A 20,510-nucleotide genomic window follows, 5' to 3' on the forward strand; every position below is an offset into this window, starting at 1 on the left:
CTAGAAACGCGCCCATCCAAGCACCCCAGCCATGGGAAAGAACTCTCGGAGAGTTAGCTGAACCAACAGGAGATCAAGCACCCTTATGCATTGAATATCCCCTATTGACAGCACCATTCGAGCTAAGGACAGGACTGATTCATCTCCTTCCTAAATTCAGAGGCCTAGAAAATGAAGATCCTCACAAGCATTTGAAGGCATTCCACGTTGTGTGCTCAACCATGAGACCCCAAGGCATTCCAGAAGACGATATCAAGCTTAGAGCCTTCCCTTTTTCCCTTGAAGACTATGCCAAAGAATGGCTATTCTACTTGCCACTCGGATCCATCACATCATGGGCTGATATGGTAAGAGCATTCTTGAGAAAATCCTTTCCAACCTCAAAAGCCATAGGCATCCGTCGAGAAATAAGTGGCATAAAGCAAAAGCACTCTGAAGGCTTGTATGAGTATTGGGAAAGGTTTAAAAAGTTGTGCACAAGCTGCCCTCGGTATGATATTTCTGACCAATCTCTCATTGAGTACTTCTATGGAGGTTTGCTACCCTCAGAGAGAAAATTTATTGACGCCGCATATGGAGGAACAATTGAAAAAAAATCACCTCGAGAGATGAGGGACTTAATTTCCTCCATGGCTGCAGCTTCTCAACAATTTGGAGACCAAGAGCTGCCAACAAGGAATGTAAATGAGGTGAGTAATTCCATTTTATCATCCCAACTTTCTGAACTCACCAATGCTGTCCGTAGCCTTGTTGTGAGTCAAACCCAACAAGTCCAGCAGATTCAGCAGCCCAAGCCATGTGGAATATGTGCCAACAACCACCCAACTGATCTATGTCCTTCCCTTCAAGAGGAGGACCAGCAAGTCAATGCTGTTGGAGGTTTCAATGGGCAAAGAAGGTATGATTCCTATGCAAATACTTATAATCCAGGTTGGAGGGACCATCCAAATTTTAGCTATGCAAGGGGAAATCAATATCCAAGCTATCAGCAAAGGAATCAAGCTCAAGCTGCACCTCAGAACTCCAAAGTACCCCTTGAAGAGATTGTGCAAAATTTAGCAAATACTGTGCAAAGTCTTGAGAAACAGGTGAGTCAAATGGCCTCCTCAATGAGCAAATATGAGTCTCAAGGGAAGCTACCCTCCCAAACTGAGATAAACCCAAGGCAAAACGCTAGTGCCATCACATTGAGGAGTGGAAAGGAGTTGCAAGACAGTAGGTCTGAAAACTTGCAAAAACAGGCCATGGAGGAAAATCTGCCAGAAAGTGATCAGGGCAGTTTCTGCGATCGATCTGCCCAAATCACCTGCGGTAATCTGCCCCAATCGCTAGAGAAGGCAGAACTTGATCTGCCCAAAACAATAGATGAGGCAGATTCCAGTCAGAAGCAGAAACAGCCACCAGCAGAAAAATTCAAGGTACCTCCTCCCTTCCCCAAAAGATTTGCAAGGTCTCAAAAAGAAAAAGAGGAGAAAGAAATACTTGAGACCTTTCGCAAGTGGAAATCAACATTCCCCTACTTGATGCTGTAAAGCAAATTCCAAGGTATGCTAAGTTCCTCAAAGAGCTATGCACCAACCGAAGGAAACTTGCTGAACGTGAAAAGGTGAGTGTGGGGGAGTGTGTCTCAGCTGTTATTCAAAGAAAACTTCCAGTCAAATGCAAGGATAGAGGGATGTTCGCTGTTTCATGCAAGATAGGCAACGTGGGGATAAAGAAAGCCATGTGTGACCTTGGAGCTTCAATCAATGTCATGCCCCTCTCTATTTTTAATTTATTGAATGCAGGTTCACTAAAAGGCACCAGCATTGTAATTCAATTGGCTGACCGATCGATTGTCTATCCCAAGGGAGTGCTTGAAGATGTGTTGGTGCAAGTGGACCAACTAGTCTTCCCAGCTGATTTTTACGTCATTGACATGGAGGAAGACAAGAGCAATACCACCTCTGACATCCTACTTGGAAGGCCATTCTTGAGCACAGCAAGAACCAAAATTGATGTGCATGATGGCACATTAACCATGGAGTTTGAAGGGGAGATTATCAAATTCAATGTTTATGAAGCTATGAAATTCCCTAAAGATGTTTCTCCTGTTTATGGCCTTGATGTCATTGATGACTTGAGCCAAGAAGTCTTTGATTTTGATCTAGAGGAAACACTCCATGCTGATTTGTGCATATATGAAGAGATGGACAGAAACCACTCAGAGACAGACCAGACAGTGATGTGGGCAGTTTCTGCGAGTGATCTGCCCAAATCACCCAGACGATCTGCCCAAATCAGTGAGCAGACAGACATGACAGAAGGAGATTTGCCCAGATCACCGGATGATTTGCCCAAATCAACAGGAAATCTGCCCCAATCAACCAGCAGACAGCAGGCTGAGACAAAGACAGAAAGTGCACCAGATCTGAAGCCCCTGCCAGATCACCTCAAATATGCCTACTTGGGGGCTGGAAATACACTTCCAGTAATTATTTTCAACCAGCTCAGCCAAGAAGAAGAGGAAAAGCTCCTTGATGTGTTGAGGAAGCACAAGAAAGCAATTGGGTGGAACTTGGAGGACATAAAAGGCACCTCAAGACCATTCGGTGGAGGCTCAAGACAGGATACAGCACATGGAAAGCATGTTGCAGCTGCTGGTTCAACACTTTCTGCCCACAGACCATGACAGCCAGTGATTTGGCTAGGTGATTTGCCCAAATCACCTGCTCAAATCACCCACATCCCAGGCAGTCCCTTTCCTTCTCCTTATTAATTTTTTCATATTTATGTTTAAACATTGAGGACAATGTTTGGGATAGGTGTGGGGGTATTTACTGTTAGGTTATATTTTTGCATTGATTACATTATATTTTTGCTTTTTTTTTTGTTTCATTTTGCATCTTTTTGCCCCAAATTTTTTCTTCTTTCACACATTTTTTTCACACACACACACAGAATTTTGACTTAGCTTTTGCCCTACTCAGCATAGATAACAAGATTAAAAGAGCTTCCTATCTCATGACCCCATTGATTTTCCACCCCTTTAAACCTAAATTGAATCATTCACAGTTTAATACCTTCACTTGGGGAGTTCTTTTCTTGAATTGAATCCTTAAACTTGTTGTGGTCAAGGGAAATAAAAATATAAACACATGCAAATAAAAAGTTGGTGTAGCCCCCTGAGAGCTGATTTGCCCAAACTGTTATGAAAAGAAAAGAAAAAGAAAAACCAGCACAAAGCACAAATCATAAAAACTGTTCCAATGGCCAAATAAGCTATGAACAGAGCTAGTAGCCACTTGAACAAGTGACTGACTGAGTAACCGGGGGTGGGTATCACCAATATGCACCTTCGCGTAAAAAGGTTAGTGACTTTTTCAGGCAAGAATAAAAAGTGCTGCTGAATAAAATAAAATAAAAAACTCAAAGAAGGGCAAGTCATTCTTAGAGGTTGCATTGAGCTCATATAAAGAGAATAAGCATGATTAAATCAAAAACCTTTTTCTTGACCATGGTAGGTGAGGGGAAACAAGGAAAAGAAGGAACAACCTTGGTGCATGTATTCTATACTGTGATACTTCAATTTAGGAGTCTAGGGGGCTGATTAAGTGGTACTTAGGCTCAAAAGAAAAAGGGGCTTGATTTACTAAGTTATTTATTGCTTGAGGATAAGCAAAAAGCTAGGTGTGGGGGTATTTGATCAAGCATAATTTAGCCACATTTTTATTATATTTATTACTGTTTATTTACACATTTTTCTAGCTTAATTTGTGTTTTTGTCATGTTTTTGCAGAAAAGGAAGAAATTGGAAAGTTGGAGAAAAAGTGAAGAAAAAGCTGGAAAAGTGATTGGGTCTGAGTGATTTGGCCAAATCACTCGCAGGAACTGGCCAAATCACTCGCAGAGACAGAGACAGAAACTGGACTGAATCCCAGAAAGCGATTGGGGCAGATTGGGCAAGTGATTTGCCCAAATCACTTGCAGAAACTGCCCAAATCACCTTGACAGCAGAAGTTGACAGCAGAGCGGGAAAAGTGCAGAAATTAGAAATTCGAATTATCAGAAGTCCAAATCTAACTCAATCACTACCAACATAATTCCAGGAGCCACGAGACAATTTCTCACGTAAGGAATTCCTTTTATAATTAAAATCCACATCCAAAGAGGAATCAAAGACCAAGTCAAGAAGGGATTTCAAAACCCTAGATGGATGAGATTCTCCAACTATAAAAGAGCAACCTCCAAACCAGCCAGAGATCTCTTTCAGCATCTGCCATCCTCGGAAATTCTCCAGCAACACAGCAGAAACTTTCCTTCTTTCTTTTCTTCTTTATTTTTGTATTTTAGTCACCATGAGTGGCTAAATTCATTATTTTCTAGTTGAAGTTGAGAATATTCAGATTTGTGATGAATTGGGAGGTTTAATACTCCATTGTTGAACTCTTGCTTGTTTCAATATTTATGCAATCTGATCTTTTCCATAATTATTACTTTGCTTTTAGAATCAATAAGGGCCCATTGCTTTTAAATTGCTTAATTGATAAATTGTTTGAATGATTTAGGTCCGTAATTGCTTTAATTGTTTGAACATAAATATAATCAGTTGCATAACCTAGCCTTGACCACGCGGTTGGCAAGGATAGAATTGGGTTTCTCTAAGTCTTAATGCGATCAACGGTTGTTCGATGCTAAATGCCCCAAGGACGTTCCTTGGCAACTTGTTGATCAGTGTTTGATTAGCGAACGTTTCCTAATAGAACTAGAACTAAGGAGGAATTTGGATTGTGAGAAGCGTCTTCCACAACCAAAACTGATTTATTGAAATCAAATAGGAGTCTTTAATAATCAATGATCAATTCTGAACAAACTGAATTAGGCTCACACTTCAGCTAGAATCTCTTTCTCATTGAAATTCCTTTTCAATTAAATTATTGTTCTCTTTTGCTTTTAAGATTTTAACTCATCAAAACAAACCCCCCTCTTTTACTCATTTGTTATTACTTGCCTTAGTCATTATTAGGAAGATACTTGGTGTCAATTCCCTGTGGTTCGACCCTATTGCCACTATCTGCAAATTTATTTATTGATTGATAATAGGTTATTTTTTACGGCTTCGACAACCGCCTATCAGCAGCACTCCCTAGATTAGGGTTTGCTGGATTCTGGTAATAAAATGGTGGAGGTGAAAACATGGGATAAGGTGGATATGGTGGGTAATAGGGAGGATAGGGTATATGTGAGGGGTACGGGTGGTAGCTAGAGAAATCCGATGGGCCTCCCATCGGATACCTGGGTCCCTGTGGGTAGGGTTGATACTGAGTGGGTAAGCAAAACCCGAGGCCTGAGCGCCTCCTTTAGATTCTCCCATACCCTCTCCTGAAAAACTCACACCCAGACTTCCGTCTCTTCTTTGATCATCCTCCACCATTTCCCTAATATTTGGGACATCATTCCCGGATCTGTCCTTCTTCTGTTTAAGTCAAAAGACCTTCTAGGGTCCCTTGAAGTTTCACCTCTATTATTCCTATTCGACTGTGCTCTTGACAGAGCAGTAGGAGGAAGGGCATCCATGCCCTCATTTTCAAGTGGAACTTCGGTCAATCGTGCAGATCGACGTGAGCCTCGTATCCTGTCTTCTAAAAAACAGCATATATCACATAAACATTAGCATCATATGGTTCATGTGGATACACATGAACCCACATCATATACATAACATATCATCAATGCACATGCATACAATCATGGCATTACACATCATCATACTTTCATCAAGACAGGACTCTATATCTTATCCTAATGGACATAATTTTTCCTAATGTGTTTGTCCTTCTATAATATCTATGAGCCCAACACTCTAGGTTCGACCATATGAACCTAAACACTCTGTAACGACCCAAAAATCGGACCGCTACTGGCGCTAGGTTTCAGATCGACTTAAGGTCGCTAGAGCCCGTAGCAAGCCTACTATACATCCTGTGTACCTGATAAAATCCTATACATGATCATACATTATCACAAAAACTTAAATATTTCATGAACCATGGCTCGACCTGTGCATTCAAAACTGAAAACATAAAAGCCATACTAGAGCCCTCATCAAATGCTCTAGTATGGTAAACATCACATGCCTCAAGCTTGGTTCAAACATAACTCATAATTAAAACTTTTACATAAAGATCATATTAACAGGGATTACAAAGATAAAAACTAGGGCATAGCACAATTCTAATCCATTAAATAATACATGTCCACAGCTATACTATTACATTTGTCTATACCAGCTCCTATGCCGACTTCCCGAGCTATCTTTGACCCTGCAAACTTGGGGTTAGGGGAAAGGGATAAGCTACAAGAGCCTAGTGAGCAGAACATAAAACAGTTTAATAAACATATGCTCGTATGAAATACGTCACAACACAAACAATTCACATCAAGATGAACTTGTGATCAAACATAATTTAGCCACATTTTTATTATATTTATTGCTGTTTAATTACACATTTTTCTAGCTTAAATTATGTTTTTGTTATGTTTTTGTAGAAAAGGAAGAAATTGAAAAACTGAAGAAAAAGTGCAGAAAATGACAAGAAAAGTGATTGGGTCAGTAACTTGGCCAAATCACTGCCCAGATCAAGCTAAAGCAGAAACCTGAACTATCTCACAGGAGACTGATTGGGTCAATGAATTGGCCAAGTCACCCGCAGGAACAAAAATCCGGAGGCAACACGCAGAAATGATTTGGGCATGACGATTTGCCCAAATCATTGCCCAAATCAAGCGGAGGAAGAAGAGACAGAAAACTAAAAACTGGACTGACTCACAAAAAGCGATTGGGGCAGCGATCTGCCCAAATCACCGCCCCAATCACATTGACAGCATAAATTGACAGCAGAGGCGGGAAAAGAGCAGAAAATCTGAATTCAAAGAAAAGATGTCCAAATCCACTTCAAACACCACCAACTCAATTTCAAAAGTCACAAGGATGTCCTTCTACCAAAAGAATTCAATCTACAACAAAATTTAAAGGCAAAAAGAGAATCAAAGACCACAAAAGACCAAGTCAAGATGGGGATTTCCAAACCCTATTGGGATTAAAACTCTCCAGCTATAAAAGGGGACTACATTTGAACCAGCAAAGACATCTCCTCCTCTCGCCAGAAATTACAGCAGGAATTCAGCAGCTTTCTCCCTTTTCTTTTCTTTTCTTTTCATCTTTTGTGTATTTTGTCCACCATGAGTGGCTAAACACTCTCTTTTCTAGTTGAAGTTGAGGAAATTCAGATTTGTGATGAATTGGGAGATTTAAAACTCCATTGTTAAACTCTTATTTGCTTTCAATATTTATGCAACTTGATCTTTTCTATAATTGTTACTTTGCTTTTAGAATCAATAAGGGCCCGTTGCTTTTAAATTGCTTGAGTAATAAATTATTTGGATGATTTAAGTCCGTAATTGCTTATATTATTTGAACACAAATATAATCAGTTGCATGATCTAGACTTGACCATGTGGTTGGCAAGGATAGAATTGGGTTTCTCTAAGTCTTAAGGCAGTCAACAGTTATTCGATGCTAAAATGTCCCAAGGACGTTCCTTGGCAACTTGTTGACTAGTGTTTGATTGGCGAACGTTTCCTAATCGAACTAGAACTAAGGAGGAATTTGGTTGTGAGAAGCGTCTTCCACAACCAAAACTAATTTATTGAAATAAAATAGGAGTCTTAAATAGTCAATGATCAATTCTGAACAAGCTGAATTAAACTCATATTTCAACTAGAATCTCTTTCCCATTGAAATTCTCATTTACTTAAATTATTGCTTTCTTTTGCTTTCTAGAATTAATTCATCAAAACAAAACCCCCCTCTTTTATTTATTTATTTGCCTAGTCATTATTAGGAAAATCTTTGGTGTCAATTCTCTGTGGTTCGACCCTATTGCCACTATCTGCAAGTTAATTGTTGATTGTTTAGTAGGTTTATTTTTGACGGCTTCGACAACCGCTTATCAAAAATTGGCGCCGTTGCCGGGGAATTTGATTTAAACTAACGTATTTTCCCTTTATGACCAGGTTTGGTCGTAAAGACACTCTTCTTTATGATCCGGAGATTGAGAAAACTGCCAAGAGCTTAAGGAAGCAAGCAAATTTGAGGAACCAAGCCTCAAAACCATCTTCATCAACAACTCCATCTTACAGACCAGCTACTGCCCTTGCTGTAGAAATTTATGCACCAGCAGAAGTCTTCCCCACCGCACCTGCTACTGCTGAATTTGCACTAGAAACTGAATTTCTGGTGATGGCAGAAAATCCAGCAATTGCAGAACCACCTGCTGCACGTGAAGAAGCTGAAAATTAAGCTGGAAACCTACCTGTCCAAGCACCTCAGCCACGGGAAAGAACTCTCGGAGAGCTAGCTGAACCAGCAGGAGACCTAGCACCCTTATGCATTACATATCCCCCATTGACAGCACCTTTTGAATTAAAGACAGGCCTGATCCATCTCCTTCCCAAATTCAGAGGCCTAGAAAATGAAGATCCTCACAAGCACTTGAAGGAATTCCACATTATGTGCTCCACCATGAGACCTCAAGGTATTACTGAAGAACATATCAAGCTTAGAGCCTTTCCTTTTTCCCTTGATGACTATGCCAAAGAATGGCTATTCTACTTACCATCCGGATCCATCACATCATGGGCTAGTATGGTGAGAGCATTCTTGAGAAAATTCTTTGCTACCTCAAAAGCCATAGGCATCCGTCGAGAAATAAGTGGCATAAGGCAAAAGCACTCTGAAGACTTGTATGAGTACTGGGAGAGGTTCAAAAAGTTGTGCACAAGCTGCTCTCAGCATGATATTTCAGACCAATCTCTCATTGAGTACTTCTATGGAGGTCTGCTACCCTCAGAAAGAAAATTTATTGATGCAGCCTGTGGAGGATCAATTGAAAGAAAATCACCTCGAGAGATGAGGGACTTAATTTCCACCATGGCTGCAGCTTCTCAGCAATTTGGAGACCAAGAGCAATGTAACAGCCCGGAAACCGGTACCCCTCTGTAACGGTTCGAACCGCCACCGGCACTAGGATCCAGATCGGCTTAAGGCCGCCGGGACCCGTAGCAAGCCGCTAAACTCTCTGCACAGCTGGAATAATCCCATACATGACCCACATTTTCTGCTAAACCTTTAAAACTTTTCTTTAAATACCAATCTGTAATAGACTGGACTTCTGCTCTGAAATTGCTTTAAAACTTTGCTTTAAATACTAGGCTTAACTTAAGCATGCTCTGTATGCACTCTAAGAGTGATACCAAACTGAAAAAGCCTCTAGGCCTACACCAGTGAATCCTGAAGCTCTTTGGGTCAAGGGATTGAAACCCTTTCTTCCCATAACACATCCACTGTATAGCACAGTAGACTACTGTGACCTAGGCTCTGGTACCATACAGCTGCTCTAAACATAAAACTGAAAACTGTAAAACTCTTTTCCTTCAAACTTTTCTTTCATTTACCAAGCTTGACCTGCATGCACTATGTCTGAAAACATAGAACCACATCTAGATGGGTCAGCATAATACATCAGGCTTGGTTCAACACATTTCTCATCAAGAAACGTAAAACATGATCCATGTACAAAGGGATTATCCAAACTCTAGGGCCAAGCACAAACTATAACTCTGAATACAATACATGTTAAAACATGTCTATACATAACTTAACTTAACTTACAACAAGATACATGTCCACTACTCTTCTATTACAAACTCATAACCTTAGCCATAGTCCTGACTTTACTCTTTACTCTTGCTGACACTGATCTTTCTCTGAACTAACTCTGACCCTGCAAAACATGGGGTTAAGGAATGGGGTGAGCAATAAAGCCCAGTGAGCAGAACTATAAAAACATTAAAAACATATGCCATTATGGAATGCATCACATCACAACTAATCACATCTCGGATGGACATGACCACTAAAACTCCCTCTGCTCTGTGCCCGGCCCTCAAAGGAGGTCCTCAGGACTTCTATAACATGCACTGTGCCCGGCCCTCAGGGGGCTCCGCAGGACTTCTACAACATACACTGTCGGGCTATTGGGGTCGCCTTGGTCCATCCATATCATCAACATAAAATGCAATGCATCATCTTCGTGATTGCTAATGCAATACACCCTACTATAACATGATATTATGATGCATGGAACATGCTAAAACATTCACTTAAAAACATAGGGTCTAGTTCCACTCACCTGCCACTACTGACTCACTCTGGGCCAACTCTAACTCTAGGGCCTCCTCGGTTCCTCGGGTCCAAACCTACACAGGTGGACTCAAATGAGGTACCAAACCATTCTACCATAACTCTAAACATCTCCCCAAAACCCCCCTAAAACATCACAAACATGCATGGAAAATCATGCAAAGAAAGGCTGGACAGGGCACCTTCGGCGGCACATTCGGCGGCCGAATGTTCCCTCCAGAGCAGAAACTCATGCATGTTCGGCGGCACCTTTGGCTGTAATACCCGGCTAGACTCCGGTATCAGAATTTCTACCGTCCGGTGGAATTCGAATGTCGGAGACCTCTAGAAGGGTAAAATCATGTTTTCATAAAATGTTTCCATGTATTTAATGATTTTAAGTAAAAAGGAAAATGAGTTTTAAATGAAAAAGACCAAGGAGACATTTCCAGGTTCGGCCGCCGAACCTCAAGTTCGGCCGCCGAACATTGGATGGTTTTGGAGGGCAAGTTAGGTTTCCGAAAGTTTCAAAGGTTCAGCCGCCGAACCTCATGTTCGGCAGCCGAACCTCATGTTCGGCAGCCGAACCTCATGTTCGGCCGCCGAACATGCATGAGATGTGGGGGCACGTTCGGCTGCCGAAAGGTGGTCTGGCAGCCCCTATATAAGAGCTCCATGGCAGAAACGAGCGAGGTTTTCTCCCCATTTTCGGCCGCGGTGAGTTCATGCTCTCCTAAGGTTGTTTCCAATGTTTTTCCTTCCGATCTTTCATGTTTTAAGAAGTTTTATGTCGATTTGAAGGTATTTGAGCAAGTTTTTGAGCTTAGAGACCCAAGGAGTTAAATCTCTCCCAACTCCAAGTTAGATCGCCTCTACTCTCGATCTTCAAGAGGTAAGAGTCGATCTCTAGCTTATAATGTGTTTTAAGCAAGTTTTATGCAAGTTCATGGGGTAAAAATGCATGTATAGGTTGATATGGAGTTTATGGGTTTAATGTGTGGGTTATATATGCTTATTTGATGTGTTGTAGTTGGGGTTTAGTATAGTTTGAGACCCATATTGACTTGTATGCTTGTTTGTGTATGATTGGGAGTGTTGTAGAATAGGTTTATGCATGTTTGAAAGGTTTGGGAGGCGTTGGTGCATGTTGGACCTGAGTTTCTGCCACTTTGGAGAAACTCAGGTTCGGCCGCCGAAGGAACTTTCGGCCGCCGAACCCGCTTGTGGAGGCAGCCTTTGGCTGCCGAAGCCTGCCCTCGAAAGAGGACTTTCATCTCTGGAGGGCAGTTTCGGCCGCCGAAAGTGCCGCCGAACATGCATGAGTTTCGTCTCTGTCTGGGAGTTTCGGCCGCCGAAGGTGCCGCCGAACCTGCCTGACTTTCGGCTCTGGAGGGACTTTCGACCGCCGAACCTGTTGCCGAAAGTACCCTGTCTAGCCCTCTTTTGCATGATTTCTATGTTTATTTTAAGGTGTTTTAAGGGGATTTTTGGGGAGTAGTTTAGAGTATGTTCGTGTATGTTTGGTCCCTCATTTGAGTCCACCTGCGTAGGTTCGGACCCGAGGAACCGAGGACCCTAGCAGTGAGTCAGCTACTCCAGTGTCTGGTCAGAGCTAGCCAGAGGTGAGTGGAATAACTCTTTATGTTTTAAAGTAAATAATGAATATTTCAGCATGATTCACGCATCATGGATACCATGTGTTATGTTAGGGTGCTTGCATTAGTATTCACGAAGATGTTGCATTGCATTCTTATGTTGTTGATGTGGATGAATGTTGAATGATCCATAGTCCTCGACCTATGATATGATGATATGATATGTACGGTATGGAATGTAAGACCAGTGGGACCCATTCTACTTTCGCTGGCACTATGTAAGAGAAAGACCATGACCCATTCTACGTTCTGGCACATTGGAATGTTAAGTTATGTTATGTAAGGGAAAGACTGGGTCACTGTTGGATATGTGGAGAACTATTGGTGACAAGTTCATCCTTGATGTGATATGTTTGTGATGTGACGCATTCCATGAAAGCATGAAAGTTGAATATGATGTTTTTATTATTCTGCTCACTGGGCTCTTGTAGCTCACCCCTCTCCCTTAACCCCCAGGCTTGCAGGTACAGGGTAGACCAGGAGGTCAGCAGGAGTAGAGTAAAGTCTCGGGCATGTAATAGCTAGTAGTGGACATGATGAATATTGTAATGATATGTCGAGTTATGTAACGATATGATGATATTGAGGTTTAGAAGTGTGCTTGACCATAGTATGTTAGTAATCCCTTTCTATTACATTACATGATCTCAAATGTTATGGATGTTTATGTTAACCAAACTTAATGCATGATTATGTCACCCCATTGGAGCATTGATGAGGACTCCAAGGCGGGTTTAATGTTAATGTCTATGTATAGTGCATGCACAGGTTGAGTTTGGTTTATGAATGAAAAGGAAAAAGTTCAAATTTTTATGTATGTGTTGATCATGTATGGGAGTAAACAGGTATACAGGATGAATGTTTGGCTTGCTACGGGTCCCAGCGGCCTTAAGCTGATCTGGATCCTAGCGCCGGTAGCGGTCCGATTTCCGGGTCGTTACATCGGCTGCCGAAAGTCTCCTCCAGAGACGAAAGCCAGGCACTTTCGGCGGCCGAAAGTCCTTTCCAGAGCCGAAAGTCCAAACGTTCAGGGGCAAGTTTAGGCGGCCAAAACCACCTCCACAAGGGTTCGGCGGCTGAAACTACTTTCGGGGGCCGAACCTGAGTGCATCCAGAACTCAGCCTCATGCACAACCAAGCCTCCCAAACCTTCCAAACACCCAAAACATGCATCCAACCTCTTAAACACGTGCATAAACACTTCTTCTTGCACATAGGGGCTTAGAACAAGCTCAAAACCCCAAAAACAACTCATATAGCATACAAAGGCATAAAGGGTCCATAAACCCTCACATGCACAACCATGCAAAACTCATGCAAACTAACCCTTTCCCTTCATAAAACTCACTAACAACACTGTAAAATCTAAGGATCTACACTTACCTCTTGAAGAACGAGAGGATTGGCGATCCAAACTCGAAGATCTGGAGAATCCAACTCTAAAAGTCTCCAAGCTCCAAAACTCTTCAAAACCACATAAAACCTACTTAAAACTTGCTTAACTTTGAAAGATTTGAAGAAACAGCAACAAATCAACCCAAGGAGATCAAGAACTCACCTATACCCGAAAATAGAGAGAAAACTCACCTCAAATCCGGATAAGGGGCCTTTTATAGGTGGCCAACCGCCTCTCTTTCGGCAGCTAAAGCTGCATGCAAAACCATGCAACATTCGGCAGCCGAACTTAGAGTTTCGGGGGGCAAAACCTAAGGCACTTTCGGCGGCCGAACATCACTTTCGGCGGCCGAACCTGGCCAAAGCCTCTTTGGTCTTTTCTCTACAAAACTCAACTCTTTTCTACTTAAAACCATAAAACACTTCAAAACATTTGAGAAAACCTTTCATTTACCCTTCTAGAAACCTCCGACATCCTCGAATTCCACCGGACGGTAGGAATTTCGATGCCTGAATCTAGCCGGGTATTACAATCTACCCTCCTTAAAAAAACATTCGTCCCCGAATGTTCTTCCTCTAACACATGCATACTAAAGCCATAACATAAACACATAACACATAAAAGAGACATAGTACTCCTGGAGTAAAAACTCACAGTCTCCCAAGCACACTAAACACTACTGAGGTGATTCCAAGGGCTAACACCATCGGAAATTCCTGTTCCTTTACACTCTGACCTGTGTGTCTATGATCTGCTCTAGCAGCTCTAAACAGGTGAGATCCCCTGAGATCTCCACCTCTGGTTCAAAAGAACCTCACTCAGATTCGACACAATTCCAGAATCAAGGATACAAGGAAAACCGAATAGATCTCCTCATAACGAATCACCCTCCTAGGAGACACCTCCAGCAATACCTCAACGTCTCCAGAACTGCAACAGCTTCCGCTGCGCACTCTGACTCTTGCCCTTCTCTCGTCATCTATCTAAACTGGCTTCTTCTCTAACTCTCAACAGGTAGTACCCGAATCTCCGATCTATCTAGGAACATAACCTGCGCCTACAAGCTGTTCCAATAGATCATCAATCCTGCATGGGAATACCTGTCCTTGATAGTGCCCTTGTTTAACCACTTACAGTCGCTACAAAGTCTCAAGGATCCATCCTTCTTTTCCCACAACCACACTGGAACACTCCAGGGTGAGGTAGTAGGTCGGATAAGACCCTTATCTACCAAGGATAAAAGAAAAAGTGGGCCAAAATTTTAAGAATAAATTGAAAATTATGAGACTAAGTTAAAATATTATAAATATATTAAATGAGTAGTTTTATAAATAAGAATGATAAAAAAAATATTTTTGAGTTAATGAAAAATTTTGGCAAATATTATTAAACCGTAAATCATGATGTTATACTAAATTAATTAAGTGGTAAATTGAATGAGATATTGAGTGAGGATTAGATGAAATTTTTAGATTAGATGAAACATTTAAATAAGTTTATAAAGATTGAATTTGAATTTAAAAGTAAAATAAAATTTAAATAATTGTATTAAATGTGGTATGAGAATTTAATAAATTTATATGGTAAAAAATGATGTTTAACGTAAATATTAAGAATTAAAGATAAATTGGTTAAAATTATATAAGTGTAATAATAAATTTATAAAATTAAAATAATTTATAAATTTAAATGTAAAAATATTTTAGTTTATTATTAAATGATAAAATAATTAGTTTTATTATTACCAAGTGCAAAAGTAATAATAATAGTTTAAAGGTGAAACAAATATTAAAATAATAATAATAATAAATAATAAAAATTTTAAAGGGACAAATGGTAAAAATTGGAATTTAAAATATATTAATAAATTTGTATATTAAATAAATTATTTATTAAAAAATTTAATAAATGTAATGTAATTAAAATAAATAATATATAAATAATTATATTTATAAGATTATAGATAAAGGTATGAGTATTAAAAAGTTATAAAAATATTATATAAAATGTATATATTATATTTTAAATATTTCTAATAAAGTTAAAGAAAAAAAATTGTATTTGTATGCAGAATGAAATGAATATAGCTGAAATATTTAAAGGCAATTGTATTTAAATATTTTAAGAATTTTAAAAAATATGTGCAAATGATAGATATGATAAAAATTTGTATATGCATAAAATGATATAATTTATATAAGACTATATAATATCTGTTATAGGATAAATTGATCATATTGAAAAACATATGAGTTACAATATTTTATTTAGTTGAAAATGAAACGCATGTTAATAATAATTAACTCTAATAAATTTAATGAGAATCGTAATTAGTATAATGATATGAACATATACAGATTTAGCAGTACTACATTACAAATTATATGGATTTTCAGTACTTAATATAAGGTTGCCTTACAATATTATCAGTTGCCCTGCAATATAAACTCTCGAACCTTACCAATTTAACTATCGAACTCTACAATTATATTTTTTTTTATTCGATTTTACGATCGAATTTATAAAGATAAGAGTTAAAAGATTTATAAAAAATAAAAAATAATAGAATTGTTATAAAAAATTTATTAAAAAGACACATGTCTAAAGATATTAATACATTATGCAAGAAATTTTTAATAATATATTGAATAAAATTTATTTATTAAATTAATAATAATTTTTTTATATTATTAATTTTTCGTCTAAACAGTTGGAAAATTCATATTTATAAATTTAAAGTAAATGTTTTATATAATTTAGTATTTTAAAAGAATTTGAGAAATATTTAAAATTCAAAAAAAAAAAAAAAAAAAAGAGAGAGAAATGGAATATTGTTTGATTATTAATTTATTTATATAATGTTTTATAAAGTAAAAATTATAATAAAATATAAAATAAATAATATTTCTCTTAAATATACGAAATAGATTGATATGTAAAGCAATCAAATTTAATGTCTGTTAAATTTATGAATAATAAAACTTATATTATTAATTTAACTTTAAAATGATTAAGATAATTTTAAGTCAATTGTATGTTTTGTTATAGATAAATAATTTGAAAAAAGATATTTGAAATTTCCTTAAAATAATGTAGTATGGTGTATCCTATAGTTTTAATGTTATATTTTTTTTTATTAATTAAACTACTGATATAAAAAATACGGTAAAGCATTTAAATTTAATTATATATAAAAAGTTTTGTGTTATATAATGCTAATTGATTAAGATGATTTAGCAATTGCTCTAATTAATTTATAGAGTTGGATGCTAAAAAGAATTACATATATATTTTATTTAAATTTTTTTTTAATGGATTAATTATGCTCATTTTTTTTTCATATTATAATTTAAAGATAATTTAGCAACTTTTTAAATTTTCTTTATAAAGTATTTTATAAAAAAAATTAGCACAATTAGTAAATTATTTACCGTGTGAAAATTTATTTTTCTTTGCGCAAATTGTAGTTTTAAAAAGTAGTAAATCAATATCTGCATCAACTGAATGAGAGTTACATCATTAGTCATCTTTAAGTATATAATTTTTTAGTCAATATGATTTTAATATTAATTGCATCGGTATAACTAAAATTATAATAAATAAATTATGAATTATTTTATATTTTGCTCAAGATAGTTGATTCAATTATATTCTCATATATTATGCTAAATTCCCCGTGTTGAGAGGAAATTAATCTCACCGCCAATAGGTGTGAACGACGACCAAGACTTTGCCATTGTTCCTTTTTTTTCTTGGATTCATGTGAACTTTTATACACGTATGATCGTTGATGACTGTAAAGACCAAACTCTTATTCATGTCATATATGAGCTCTTATACATGTAATGTTGATGACTATGTAGACCAAGCCCTTGCAATAGTTCCGTTTTTGTTTTGGACTCATGTCATACATGAGCTTTTATATACGTCATAAAAAAATAAAATAAGAAAATTGAGGTATGAAAGTGAACTATTTGATGAATACGAATACCAATTGCCACCCCATTAAAAAACAAGAAAATCGACACTGGATATATGCGGCACTATAATGCATGAAGTGAACTTCAGATGCCTTCATATACAACAGAAACAACTACGCACATGAGACATTCTATCTTGTCAAATGGAAACATTTCTTTGTCAGGAACAAGTTAATATGCCATTAAAAATATTGATATAAAAATTATATCACAGCATATTATTTTAATATAAATTAAATTATAAATTTTATAATCAACATAATATTTTTTTATAATTTCTTTTTAATTAATAATTATATTTTACTTATCACATCAATTTTTTCTAATCGTTTTTAGAAATTATTAGTGGTGTAAATAAATTAAATTATTTGTGAGTTATTCGAGTTTTGATTCGATAATAATTCAACCGAATTCAACTCGATTTTTAAACGAGTCAAGTTTGAGTTTAATTTTTAGACTCGTTTAGTAAACGAATTAAACTTGAGTTTCATAATATTCGGCTCGCTATGACTCATGAACTCGGTTTGTTTTTGAGTTCATGAGCAGATTTGCATATAGAATCGTAAATAGTCTTAAGTTGAGATTAATATTATAGGATAAATAAACTCAAACGTTGCATATACTTCTATGAGTCACACTTAAATTTTTTAAAGTTCAGCTCTATATTATTAGTTATATTCTTAAAACTTATAGATATTCGGATTGTTAAGATTTAATATGTCATTTGTTATAAGTTTGCAAGTTAATTTGTATATATACTTATTTAGTTAAAATTATTTAATTTTAAATTAAAACTCATGTAAATAAATTGAATTATTTACGAACTATTTGAGAATAAATTCGATAAAAACTCGACACGTCTAAATTCGTTTACTAAACAAGTCAAACTTGATCTTATTAATACTTGATTCAAGTTTGAAATGAGTAAAATTCGAATTCAAAAAAATTTTAATGAATCAAGTTTAAACTCTTTAAAATTTAATTCAGTTTGACTCGTTTATACCTTAAAATTATTTCTATTTATTAATAGACGCAAATCAAATTACATTAATTAAAGTAAAAAAAAAATAAATTTACAAAATATTTTTTATGTTTTTCTCCTGAAAATTAAACGAGACTCGAATATTTTGTATTTTAAAATTACGGTAAACTAAATTTAAGTCAAAATTGTCCACTTGTGAATAGTGATGATATATTTTTACGTAGTAACGAATCTTTGAGGATAGTAACAAAAATTTTATATTGCAAGTTAATCCAAGTAAAATTTTATATTGCAAGTTAATAGTCAAAATTGCATTTTATATTTTAGTAACAAGAAATTTTTACTACTGATTCTATTATTTTTATTATACTACTATTATTTCCCCAATAATGGAGAAACAAGCTCCATGATAGTTACACCCATGACCTACCATATCAAACATGTATCTTGCTATTTCTAGCTTAAATCATAAGCTTAAGGATTCTTTTGGATACTTAATTAAATGATTTTTTTTTTATTTAAGAGACAGAAGTAAAATGAGAAAAAAGAAAAAAGCAAAAGTCAGAATTTTCTAATTTTTTTTTATTGTTATTTGTTAATCAATAATAAATAAAGTTTGTTAAATTAGTTATATAATTTAATTAATTTAAAATTTAAAATTAATAATTTTCTAAACATTTTTATTAAAAATCTATATAATATATTTATAAATATATAAATCATACATATAAATATTAATTTACTCTTTCATCATTGTATCATATCGAATTAAGGACGGAATTTAGGAGTGTGAATAAATCGAATTGAGTCAAGTCAAGGTTTGAGGAGTTCAAGTTTGGCTTATTAAAATTTTTCAAGTTCAAACCGAATTTGAGTTTTCCTCATTTTGAATTCGAGGCGAATATTAATTAATAAGCTTAAATTTGGTTCGTTTAGCAAATGAGTTTAGACGAACCAAACTTTTATCGAGTTTAATATTGAATTGTTCAGGAACAGTTTAATTTATTTATAGATAATGAACTGAGATGCAGAGAGAATAGGGTTCACAATGGTTGGGTAAGCTTAGGTGAGAGGAAGGTGCCCTCTCCCCTTTATTCATTTCCTTTTTGTCTGTTAGCGATGCCTAACGGCCCCCTCAGCTACAGTGTCTTCTATCTCTGTCATACAGGTCCGTACGTACGAAACCGTCAGACGCCCTCTCCAAGCCAAACGGCCATTTAATTCCTCCCGGTGCGCGTGTAGACAAGGCTGCGAGGTGACTGGAAGGATGGGCCGGTTATCTTTGCTCCTGTCACATCCCGGGCCGAACTTGATGCGAAAGGGCCGAGGCCCACGGGAGGCCTGACCTCAAGGCTGGGTGGTCCAGGCCGACTCGTTGAAGAGGCCCCATGACCTTTGGATCAGGGTTGCCATTATGGGTTAAGCCTTATTCCGAGGTGGTGAAGCCCAGCGGTCATCAATTGCCCCTTTACCTTCTCATTAGTTATTACATGAATGATGATGGGGTAAATATCAAGAATCATTATGACTGTGCGGCCCGAGGACTGTTTCCCTTAAAACGCCTCTTCTTCTCTCTTCTTCTCTTTACTGTTTCAAAATTCAAAATTGCTCAGTTTTCACAGAACTCTTGTTCCTCTCTATTCTCTGTGCGTTCTGCCTGTTCTGTTTTCCTGCCCCTATCGTTTTCAAGGTACGCTTCTCATTTTCCATGGATGGTCCAAAGCTTCTTGATGTCCTTAACCTAGAGTCCAGTATTACTCCTTCCACCCTAAAAAATTTCTTTTCCCGGGAGTATATTGATACCCCTTTTTTCCTATCCGAGCTCCCCATAGAAATGAGAGGATCGTTCTTCCCGATCCTCCCCCTTCTGGTTTGGTCGACCCTTAAAAGGACCTTAGCCTGGTCTTTTTCGTTAAGCAGCGAGAGTATGGTCTCACTTTTCCCTTTTCTCCCTTTTTCATCGAGGTCTTCCGGTATTTCGGGATAACCCCTCGGATGCCGGCTCCCAACTCTATTCTTTTCATGTGTTCTTTCGAGTCTATCTGTCTGAGCTGGGGGTTCACACCCACAGCGCGTATGTTCGTCACCTTCTTCTGGCTTGTTAGGGCGAGCCAGCGTTTTTACTATTTTGCCCCTCGTGGGGGTTGTTTATTTTTTCGGGTCACAAGGACTCGATAAAGGGCTAGGCAGAGGGATTTGCAGTTGTGGAGCTGAAAAATGACTCTGGACTGTCTACGAGTTGCAGTTGTGGAGCTTAAAAATTAGGGAAGTAAAA

The sequence above is a fragment of the Manihot esculenta genome, chromosome 5, assembly GCF_001659605.2.
Source record: "Manihot esculenta cultivar AM560-2 chromosome 5, M.esculenta_v8, whole genome shotgun sequence".
NCBI classification, from domain to species: domain Eukaryota; kingdom Viridiplantae; phylum Streptophyta; class Magnoliopsida; order Malpighiales; family Euphorbiaceae; genus Manihot; species Manihot esculenta.